This window comes from Eptatretus burgeri, chromosome 10 (assembly GCF_056783735.1).
Source record: "Eptatretus burgeri isolate ZD-2024b chromosome 10, Ebu_testis_v1, whole genome shotgun sequence".
Lineage (NCBI taxonomy): Eukaryota > Metazoa > Chordata > Myxini > Myxiniformes > Myxinidae > Eptatretus > Eptatretus burgeri.
The window spans coordinates 98,424,306-98,436,609 of NC_140970.1; the positions used below are offsets into that span (position 1 = coordinate 98,424,306).

The following is a 12,304-nucleotide window of genomic DNA, read 5'->3' on the forward strand; positions in this document are numbered from 1 at the left end:
ATAAAGAGTTGGAGAAACAAATTAGTGGAAGTGGTGTAATTGTAGATTTTGCTGAAAAACTTGAAGGTCTGCCTGATAAAGCGAGATTGTTAGTTGGAGATATGCTTTCTTCTATAGCACAAGCAGGTGTAAAATTAACGAAAAGAGGTAATGGATTATATCTTTCTAATAAATAAATGAGCATTGATGAGTGGTTGAAAGAATTTGGAAAGAATACAACATCAAATTTACAACTTGTCAAATATTGTAAGAAATTAAAAATTCATAATGTGGTTATTTGTATGAGAGATGAATTAACAAATGTGCCGAAACATACAAAGAATATTATTATGAACTTAGAAGATAATAATGGAAACGGTTCTCATTGGGTTTGTATTTATAATAGTCAAGACAAATATTATTTTGATAGTTTTGGTCTTCCACCACCTGTTGAAGTCATAAAATTCTTACAGAATGGTGTTTATCAAACATTTCAAGTCCAAGAATTAAATTCCAAGTGTTGTGGTCAATTATGTCTATATGTGTTATTTCAACTCAACAAAAATAAATGTTTTAATGACATTATTTTTAATCTAATATAAATGACTTATGTTGGTAAAGATGGTTCTATCTTTGGTGTATCTCAAGAACTGGATATTGATTTATCAAACTATTACACAAAGGCACAGGCTGAACGACATAAATATAATATAACCAAAAATATTAACATGAAAAATGCTTATAAATTAAAAAATTATCCAAGCCCGACTGACGCGAATGACTTGGTGAGATTAAGCGATTTATCACAATATATATATATATATATATATATATATATATATACTTAAATAAAACAGCCGTGTATTCCAAAGATACAGAAGTGTTGATATTATCTCCAGGTCATACAGAATTCACAGTTAGAATTAAAATAATTTTTTATAAAGAAGGGCGTATCGTTTGTATGAGAATAGAACAATGGGGGTATGATATGAATGATTTAGGGTATAATTGGTCATTTAAAATTAACCTCGAAGACCTGGAACAATTAAATCAGTCTCGTAAGGAAGAATATTATCCACTTGGTATCGAGAATGAGTTTTGTGGGGCTACGATTAGTAAACAACAAATAAAATAATTTAATAAGGGTAAATATAATAATGGTTTTGCCCTTGTTTATCTCATGAAAACAGAAAAAACAGGATTATATATAATAAGTAAGGAAATACAAAATGATTTAACGATGGGAAGATGGGGAGGTGTTTCGTGCCATAATATTATTCTAACATATATTTCTAATACATAAATGACAGCAAGAAGGCTTCAAGAAAATTATCATTTCTGTGTCCAAGCATACCTTCAAGAAAAGGGTATTTGGTATTTTAATAAATATGTTCTACAACATAAGAATGAGGTATTTTCAATAAAAGATTGGTATTATGCTGATGTTGATAAACCGACAACTTTAGATTTAATGAAAATGTTAAATAATGAAAAAATTATAAAGTTAAGAAAAGGTAAGGCGCTTTTAGAAATTCAAAAGAAATTTTATTGGTTTCCTGTTGTAAAAAAAATTATTTTGGATACAGGAATAACAAGAAATCCTGATGAATATATGTATGATATTCTATGGGGTGTAAGCGATTCAAGGATAGTAAGGGATGAGGAAGGAGTTGAAGAGGAGGAAAAGGAGAAGAGAGAGAAGGAGGAAAGAGAGAAGAGAGAGAGGGAGGAAAGAGAGAAGAGAGAGAGGGAGGAAAGAGAGAAGAGAGAGGGAGGAGAGGGAGAAGAGAGAGAGGGAGGAGAGGGAGGAGAGGGAGGAAAGAGCGAGACTAAATAAATATGAAAATATGGAAACCAGTGAGATTAAAAAAAGATTAGGGGTATTACAGAAAATAACTCAACCCACCGAGGAGGAAAACAAAGAATTGACAAGTCTATTTGCAATACTTTCAACAAGACTATTGACATCGGTAAGATATGTATTTTAATTCAAGTTTTTCATTTTTTTTTTTCTTAAATAAATGGAGGAGAGAGTGAAGGCATTTCTAAGGATTCTTTATGTTTTAAAAATTAAGATTCAAATGTGCATGTTGGAAACTAAAAAGGTTTTTGCACTCTGCAGGAATTTTTCTGATAAATAAATGAGTTATTGTCTCAAATGTAAAAAGAAAACTAATACTAAAAATATTTCATATATTAAAAGTAAAAATAACAGGGTTATACAAAAAGGTATATGTTCGGTGTGTGGTTCAAAAAAAAAATCAATTTATCTCCAAACACAAACTAGGAGATATACAAAAGTTTTTATCAGGAAGTAAATTTACAACTTCTGGAATACCAGGGGAATTACATCTACCAGGGTATTCTTTCTGTGGTCCAGGCACAAACTTGGATAAAAGATTAGATGAGGCAGACAATTCTAAATCCTGGAGTAAACCAATCAATAGAGTTGATGAAGTGTGCATGAGACGATATTGATTATGGGAATACCACAACGTTGGAAGAAAAACATGAAGCCGATAGAGAAATGTTGTATAATTTGTCTCTGATACAAAATCCAACCTTGAGAGAAAAAGTTGATCGGTTCATTGTGAAGAAGATGATCAGTGCTAAATTGAAACTTGGACTTGGAAATTCAAAAAACTTGTAAGCTCTAATGATGTCATTAAGATTGAAGAGCAATTAGCTGATGAATTACATAAACCAATATTCACAAAGTTTCAGAGAAGGAAAGTTTATTCCAAGGAAGTACATTATATCTGGTCTGCTGATTTGATTGAACTCAATAATGATAAGGGGTACAAGTATGCTTTAACCGTTATTGATTTGAGGAGTAGATATGCGTGGGTTGTCCCTTTAAAAAACAAAACAGGTAACACTCTTATGTTAGCTTTTCAACAGATATTTAATAAAAGTAAGAGAAAACCTAAAAAATTGTGGACTGATGAGGGTAGAGAGTTTTATAACAAGACATTTATGAATTTTCTAAAAAATAACAGTATTACATTATACAGTACCTTTAATGAAGGGAAGGCAGTTGTTGTTGAACGTTTTAATCGTACCTTAAAAGAGAGACTATATAAAAAAATTTACACAACTCGGTTCACAACAATGGTCATCTTTTATTCAGGATATTGTGGATAAGTATAATGACACGATTCACACGTCAACAAATATGAAACCATCAGAAACATTTACAAAATTAAAATATGAAAAAGAGATTAATGTCAGAAAACCTAAGTTCAAAGTTGGTGATATCGTAAGAATATATAGGTGGAAATCTCATTTTGAAAAGGGTTTTACTGAACGATGGACGAAAGAACTTTTTAAAATTGTTGCTGTAATAGATACGGTTCCTTGGACTTATAAGATATATGATTTGGAAGGGGAAGAGATTTTAGGTTCATTTTATTCACAGGAATTACAAAAGACAAAACTAAGCAGATAATACTCATGGGAGCAATGGGTTGTCCCTTCACTCCCTGCTACTATACACCTTTGTGGACACTAGAGGGACAAGTCCGAGGTGTATTACAGTATATAATGTGTGTCAAGGGGGACGTTCTTAGATCTGTGAACCCCAAACACAGAATCCTCAACTGAATAGTCAAGGCTTAACTTTTGTTTGTTGGTGTGTGTGTGTGTGTGTGTGTGTGTGTGTGTGTGTGTGTGTGTGTGTGTGTGTGTGTGTGTGTGTGTGTGTCCCAACCCTCACATTCAAAATCTCAACCCCAACCCTCACATTCAAAATCTCAACCCCATCTCAATCCTCGCCCAACACAATGTCTTTTTCAAAATGAGATTTCCACCTATATATATATTTTTTTTTTACGTTTTTTTTTTTCTCTTCTTCCAATTCTGTCTTTTAAGGCTTTCAGGTTTGATGACGTAGAAAGGGGGAGTAAGCCTGCACTTTCTTCCCAGAACGAACAATGTATATTTTTTATGTTTTTTTCTCTTCTTCCAATTCTGTCTTTTAAGGCTTTCAGGTTTGATGACATAGAAAGAGGGAGTAAGAACTTTCTTGATAGGTTTAGATCCCAAAGAGTGGTAGCATTTCAAGTCTTCAAAATAAACCCAACTTTTCAAGTCTCCAAGGTATAACCACATTCCTGTTGAGTTTCCAAGATATGTATCACATTGTGAGTTATCAAGCCAGAACCCACATTTCAAGTCTCCAAAAATATAACCATCTATCCAAGACTCCAAGGTAGAATCACAATTTCCGGAAATATAGTGGGTTTCAGTGATAGATCTCACATAGTATAACTGTGGATCATCAAGGAAAACTCCATTTTTCCAATTTTTATGGGTTTCAGTGATAGATCTCACATAGTATAACTGTGGATCATCAAGAAAATCTCCATTTTTCCAATTTTTATGGGTTTCAGTGATAGATCTCACATAGTATAACTGTGGATCATCAAGGAAATCTCCATTTTTCCAATTTTTATGGGTTTCAGTGATAGATCTCACATAGTATAACTGTGGATCATCAAGGAAAACTCCATTTTTCAAAATGTCTGAAAATTGTGAGTCTCCAAGGTAAAACTTGTATTCTGGCTCATCAAGGTATAACTTGTTCAGGGGGTATTGTCTTGATAACTCACAATGAGTACTATTGTTGCAAAACTCTTTTTCAGGACTTTGCTGGTCTCCAAGGTATAACTCTTTGGTTGGATCATCAAGGACGAACTCGTTCTGTGGGTCTTGGTCGCTCATAAGGTCTTCAACCAAGTCAACAATTTCGCTCCAAGTTGTAGCAAAAGCAGTATTTTCATTTCGTATTTCAGATACAATTTCCTGTGAGAGAAAATAACAATGTATTAATCAAGTGATTTAATTATTAAATGAGTATGCTTCAATCAAAGTTTGAAAATAGGAAAATAAAAATCTTACCTCAACAGATAAGAGGTTTGAATCCAGTTCATCAACTTGAAGGTTTAGTTCCATACAAGTCAGAGAGTTCCAAGGAACCCCAAAGTCATCCCACTCAAGGTCTTGCTCGTTGTGTAGGTCTTGGTCGCTCATAAGGTCTTCAACCAAGCCAACAATTTCGCCCCAAATTGTAGCAAAAGCAGTATTTTCATTTCGTATTTCAGACACAATTTCCTGTGAGAGAAAATAATAATGTATTAATTAAGTTATTTAATTATTAAACGAGTCGATGTTTAAAACGAACTAAAAATAGGAAAATAAAAATCTTACCTCAACAGATAAGAGGTTTGAATCCAGTTCATCAACTTGAAGGTTTAGTTCCATACAAGTCTGAGAGTTCCAGGCAAGCACACAGCACACCATTGCCAGCAAAAAAAAATGTTTAAAATGGAGCCTGGGCATGAGGCTTTTATAGGGAAAGACTGTTGGGTGTGGTTTCCTGTGGAAATTCCCTGGTGGAATTTCATAACATGCTGGAAACCATTTCATAACATGGAAACCATAACATGCTGGAATTTTCTAGTGATTTCTTTGAGTCAGAGATGAACTGGAAATGATGTAAGAGTAGGCGGGGCTTAGCAAAAGTAGGCGGGGCTTAGGAAAAATGGGCGTGGCTTATAAAAAACCTCATGAAAAGTGGGCGGGGCTTAGCAAAAGTGGGCGGGGCTTGGCAAAAGTGGGCGTGGCTTATGGAATACCTTGTGAAAAGTGGGCGGGGCTTAAAGAAAAGTGGGCAGGGCTTTAAAAAATTCCATTTGAGAGTGGGCGGGGCTTATGAAAAGTGGGCGGGGCTTAACAAAAATAACCTGTGGCTCAGGAGGTGGTCAAACAAGAGCATTAAGAGAAGTTTATCATTTCGTAATGGCACAAAAGGGGTATCTTAAAAAATATAAAGATTCAAATGTTTTGTTTGTCAATATTTTAGATGGGGATTATTGTGAAAAGAAAATTAAACTATTGAAGGAATTTGAGAATGAACAAATGTTTATAGGTTCAATGAGTGAGCTAAACAATATGCATCGGTTATTTGATAAAGAGTGTCCCGGGGTTTAGACGTTTCAAATATTTCTTTAGAATCACCTTTAACAAATCTTTATCTTGTTGTATGGGTTATTTGAATAGAGAGCCCCTAGGTTAAAAGGGGAGACAAATAAATATACCTTGGGATAAAAAGGGGGTTTATTTTTAGGGGAAAAAAAAGGGAATCGCTGAAAATCCTCCATTCATTTACATAGGGAAAAGTGAGCCAGAATCAGTATATTCACCCTACTGGCAAGTCTACCAAATGCGAGTGGATGTATTAAAATGGATCAAATGCACTTCAAATGTGAAATAAATAAATTCTTTAAAAGTCACGGTGTCGATTTACTTCTGTCATGTCTCTGTAGAACGCTACATCTGATCAGTATGAAAATTTTTGAGGGTCATCTTGGGATAAAATGGTCCACCAAAAATTTTTGATGACATCATCGGTCACCTCTGAAATGGCTGAATCGGTCATCACTGCCAGCATTAATAAAGTGTCAGTTCTAAATATGTCTCTTATTAATTATGTAACACACCAGTGCACAAATGCCACACAAAATAGACCACACAAAACAAGTCCTGGCAACTCTGTAAGCACTTTTTCTTGTTTCGTTGATGTGAGACAGATTTCCTCACTTTTGTATCGAGGTACTTTGGAAGGGAGATGCGTCATTCGTTAAAATGTTCAGGTTCTCTTTAATTCCTCTGTCTCTCAATCCATCTTTTCATCTTTCTTTGGCTCCAGTCTCCCATCCATCGACAGTCCCTCGCCATGTTGTGTCTTTTAAGCCGGTAACTCCTCTAGATCCTGTTCTTTGCCCTTCAAACTTCCCCATCGCTCTTTTTCCATTCCACACCCAAAACCATCCCCCCTGTCAGAAGTCCACATGCCATGAATCACCATTACTTTGAAACAATGGACCAGAATTATCTGTTGACTCATGCAAACGATTCTTAATCGGACGTGGAAAACGAATAGACTCGTTCTTTTCAATTCCTGCAAAAAATCCCATTTGGAAAAAATGGAGGCAATCATTAGCCCTGCAGTGGTCTCTTCGTTCTTTTTATTACTTGCTAAAGGATAATTCATGCTGCAGCTGTCATTGTGCACGTGTGTGCGTCAAACAGGCAACTGACATCATGTGTTCCAGGAAACAACAACAACCGCACCTCCTCTAGTTGGTTGCGAGAGCAGAACAGCTAATCCTCCGTACAGAGCAGATCAGTTTGACCTCTGTAGAAGAGTGGATGTGCAAATGAGTGAATCAACTTGGTTATGAGAGTAGATGGTTTTTACCTCCGTGAGTGGATGTTCGTCGAGAGACTCTGAACAAGAGGCATCCAAGCAGCTTTGACACATGGATCGGCAAGCGCGCTTGTGCCAGTGTCTCGATTCAGTGTGTCGATCGTCGCGGGTCTCAATTTTCAAGCGTTCAATACTCCACTCACCCTGTCTGCCAGGAGGTATTGTCTCATCGTGCTCCAATCCACCACATGGTTATGACGCATAAATTATAGGGAATTACAGTAAGAATGGCTGGACTTACCGAAAGTTCAGGTTAGTTATGTTCATTTGTCGTTATGTTCTTTTCAAGAGTTTCCTTTCATATTGAGCAATTGCATCAGCAATGAATTTTCACTGTAAACTGCTGGGGTGTTTGTGTTCAGGTGGAAAGGCTCTTTGACTGGAATTTGAACCCTGTTTACCACCCCCTCGGGATTGTGGAGTGTGGAGTTCAACAGTTGTTGATCTGGTCTAACCACGACACCCTCCCTGCCTTCCCGCCCCAGCTACTGCTTCTACCTCTACATACCGGCACTTCTCCTACTCTCCTATTGACTCTACTGCTCCTCCTCCAAGGCCCTCCAATTCTCCTACCACCTAGCCCTCAACCTCTCCAACACTCCCCTCCCCCACCCTGGCAATTATCCCACCCCACTGACCCTCCAACTCTACGACTCCCCACCCTTTCAATTTTTCTCCCGAACAACACCAGGTACCCCTGATAGTGTCAAATAAATGTGCTTGTGATACTGTTAAACGTTTCTGGCCTGCTCGCTTTTGTCCTTTCCGCCACTGGTCCAACATATCGTATGTAAGTATAGTTAGACGGGAAGTTTTGCCCCACTGAATGGCTCCATGATTAGCCACCAGCCGTCCACGCTTCGCTCAGCCGTACATGATAAATAGATGGGTGGCTGTTTATGGTGTGACCTCTAATTATGGTTGCCATGCCAACGGTAAGGTAACGCGTAACCAAGGAGCGAAAATCCTGCTAGGCTTGGCAATTCTAATCGGCGGCCGTGGTTGCTTCGCAACCCGTCGGACTGCAGAGTTCTCTGCGGTCGGCGGGCTCAGGACCGGAGGTCAGGTAAAGGTCAGAGGAGCTCTCCCCTAATAACCCTAGACCCGCGTCCATAACAATATAAATTATACCCAGGAAAAAAAATGGCACTTTTGTCTGGTCTGTCACCAGGTGACAAAGGCTGGTGTCAAAGGCAGGTGGAAAGTTGTATGTTTCTTTGAAGGATTTGCTGCATAAAACATGACAGGGCTATTGAACGAACGAAGGGCCAAAGAACAGAAATGGATGGACGGTGCCAAGGAGAAGAAAAATATTTTCATTTTGATTTCCTGCACTGGTGAGACAGAATCGCAAAAAAAAAAGAAACGAAATTAAAATATGCCTGCGCCGAACAGTCGTGTGTGGTGGATCATCGTGTTGCTCTGCAATGATCCTTACAAGAATACCAAACAGACAGACCTCACCGCTGTGTCTAAATGGCTCCAGAGAAACGACCGCTCTGGCATCGCATCATTGGCAGGGCACAAAGGTTCACCCCCAGACAAGAAACCACATTTGCTTTGCATTGATGCTCCTGGTCCATGACCCTCTCAGCACCAACGGCTCCTCTCTCTTTCGAGGTTGGCCCATTGAGCTCTCTCCCTATTTATCTGCTTTGCTCTCTGTATCTCCCAACTCAATCTTTAATTATATTAGTCTCTCTTGCTTCTCCTCCTATCTTTCTCTGTCCCTCTCCGCCTTGCATACGAGACAATATCAGGAAGGAGATTTATAATGCCCACTCTGGGCAGGGTGAGGTGGTTCTCAGGAGGCTTTAGGGCCCTCCTTTCCCTACTCAGGAATTTAGGGTAAGCTATGGGATATCCACCATAGTGTTTACTCTTCATTCCCAACTTACAATACACCTGGCCTACGCAGGTTTTGCCTGCCGTAACAACATGATAATTTCACTTAAATATAGGCTAAGTTAAATTGTTCATTTCACTTATACTTTTTGATTATTCAGCTCCTCTTGTCATTGTTAAGCAGGGTTTGTAAAGTGTTCGATTAGTCAAGCAACAACAGGGAACATCAGCTGGGAAGAGTCCTGACAGCAACTCATAATAGTGTACGAAAGGAACATATTCATCAGAGAATTGAGAACACGTCTGGTTGATAAGCTGGGGGTGCAACTCCACCCTCTGAGAAATAATGGCAGAATGCATCCAAGTCATATTGTTGCGGAAATGGGCCCTTAGTGTTATTAAATATAGGATTAGCCCAGATCCCCCCTTAAATGCATGTTTAGCCAGGTTGTTTGGTAATTGGACGTTACATGTGCATTGGGAGGTGTAGCAGACTGTCCAGTGTTCATACAGTGGTGGTGTATCGAGAGGCACCGTTCTTCTTCTTCCTTCCCCCCCCCTCCGAACCAGCCCCCACCCAGCGCTCTGACAGTCAGTCGAGACGTGCCGGAAACCCATTGGCGGAGGGCTGCTGCAATCTCGAGCGATGAACCAATCACGGATCCCCGGAGGCGGTCCAGAGGAGCGAGCCCCAAGAAGGCAAGGGAGAAACTGCTTTGTGAGTCTGCGATTGACTTCGTGAAAAAGGCCCACCCCGAAAGGCAAGAGGAACTGCATGAGGGGAGTCGGCGATCGACTTTATGAGGAAGTCATCGACAGGTTGATCCTGAGTCCAGTCATGGAGCCTCTGACTGTCTTTACTCCCTGCACGGCTCGACACGTCTTTTGATCCCGTCGATCCGCCTGCGGAGCCCAACACCCAGATTTGGCCTAGTCTGGTGAACAGGCCAGGCCTGGACTTGTATACTGGACCTTGTGAGAAACCAGCTGGAACACACCATAGATCTTTCGCTCTTGTGCCGTCGACCTTACGGGGGCTGAACGCGCCGAGGCTGGTGCGTGAGCGGGGCGACAAAAGGAGGCCGTCGCCGCCATCTTGCCATGCTGCATGCCCAAGCTTGGGCGCTCAAATCCGTTGACATCGGCTTCTCACGAGCCGCATTCATGCCTTCGACACTTTCCCTCTCATCCATGAGGCACCACAAAGTACTCCGTGTCTTGTCTGCATGTGGCCAGGCCTCAGGTTTATTTCGCTCGGCCCCCTTTCGAAACCCGTATCCGTAGCTCCCTAGTTAAGAGCGGGTTATAGATTAATTATAACGTTCATGAATGCTTTGCTTGTGTCGTGTTCCCCGATGTGTCTCCAATAAATCTGGCTGAGTTATACGAAAGTTGCCGCATTTAGTTTATTCGTGCCGCGCCGAGGAACAATCGCTCGATTTGTGTATAAAACCAAACGGGCTATGGACTGACAGACCGCTCGGTCTCTGACAAACCCAGTCTGTAGCTGGGGTCTATATCCCCAACCGGTACGGCCCAGGTGTACTTTGATATCGTGATCTGAGGCGCGTGACCCGAGACCTGTGCCAAACTAGCCGGCGTTATAAGCCCTGAGACGGCGGTGCTGTTAAGTGCCGCCGAATCTTCAACAATATATCCCACTGAAAAAGGACGACAAATGTGTACAACACCTACACACGACATGCTCGGCTTTTAAGCCAATATTGCATATTGGTCACTCTGAAATGGCTGCACAGACAGACAGACAGACAGACAGACAGACAGACATAACAAGAGTTTGTGTCCCTGGTAAAGTCCGGCCTGCTTGTGCTAAACCAGGCAATAGGCCCAGCGTGTCGGAGTCTCGCTCGTTATCGAAATCAATCAGAAGGATCACTCCAGCAACAAAGCAACAAAGAACAAAGCACCACCACCCACATAATGGTAAAAGAGCTCTCAGTCTGTCAATCATTCTGGCAGCTTGGAATAACGCGCAATATGTTTGTGAAGTTCAACATGCTGTCTTTTGATTAAACCCGTCAGCGACGAAGCAACGGGTCGGCACGCCTCGTTTACACCAAAATAGTCACCCCAACACCTTTCACTTAATGAAGACAACATCAGGAATGGCAATGTTAAACAACATCAGTGATCAATCAATACATTGGTTAATATCAGTCATCGATCAATATACTGGTTAATTTTAAACAACAACAACAAAATAAATTCTCATTTCCATAACAAAAACTGTACCTGACAAGTTCGAGTCAGTTCCATTAAAGCTTATCAGGTGTCCGTTTTCCATTCTCCAACACCTTTCGACCCTCACCTCTCACTTCTCTGTCACGTTCACTTTGCTCTGCGAGGTTGCATGTTTGCAAATGATCTTTTAATAAGTTTCCCGAAACAACCCGAGCGGTACAGCAGCAAATTTCAGCTTTTGAAAAATCAATTCACATCACCACTGATATTCTTAATGGCAGGAATGCGCACAAAGTTCATGTTGTGAACACGGCCTGTCCGATGTATAACCTGAAACATGTCCAGAATAACAACTGCCACGAATCATCAGTCCATATATAATCTTGACAGAAAGCACACCAAGACGCGTCGTCAGAAGGGCAAAGTTAGATATCAGTATTTTGATCATACCAGGGCATCCAAGGCGTTGGAATTGAAAATGCAGGAGAAATATAATCACCGTGACTGCTGTTAGATTCCTGGAGTTCTTGGTGAGGTACGAAATGAAAAAGGACTACCGAGTCCAATGCCCAAGATTCATTCATTATTCATATATTAATTCATTTTTTTGAAGCAGCGTGACAAATATCTACAATTATGACTTTAAGAGCAAGATGTGCTGGTCCGTCCCTGGCACAGGTCATTCCAAAGATGTTGGAGACACATGACAAGTGGGGGTGTGTCGTGGGGGTTGGGAGAGTGCTGGGGACCAAGCACGGGGAGCTGGACCCTGGTGGCCAGGTGGTAGCTTTTGCATCCATTCGTTTTCTTATAAATGTGTGCTTGGAGAGCAGAGAGCAGGAGGAGTTTAGAGAGCTTGGCTCAAAAGGAAGCTGATTTGTGGAGGCCACAGCTGGATACATAATTCGGATGTGAGCAGGATTCAACCACCCGAAGGCAGATACGAAGAACAGTTAAATATCATCTGAATATAATATTGTCCAATTATGTGCTCTCTAAAGATTTGCT

The 12,304-nt window shown here is 40.2% G+C and overlaps 1 long non-coding RNA gene across 1 annotated transcript in view; it reads right to left on the bottom strand.

Annotated features, from left to right (window-relative positions):
* Nucleotides 1–12,304, bottom strand: part of LOC147019243 (uncharacterized) — a 56,147-nt gene that overhangs the window by 23,661 nt on the left and 20,182 nt on the right. Inside the window, exon 3 of the long non-coding RNA XR_015062699.1 lies at nucleotides 11,348–11,453. This is a non-coding gene — a long non-coding RNA (uncharacterized LOC147019243). The remainder of the gene's footprint in view (nucleotides 1–11,347; nucleotides 11,454–12,304) is intronic.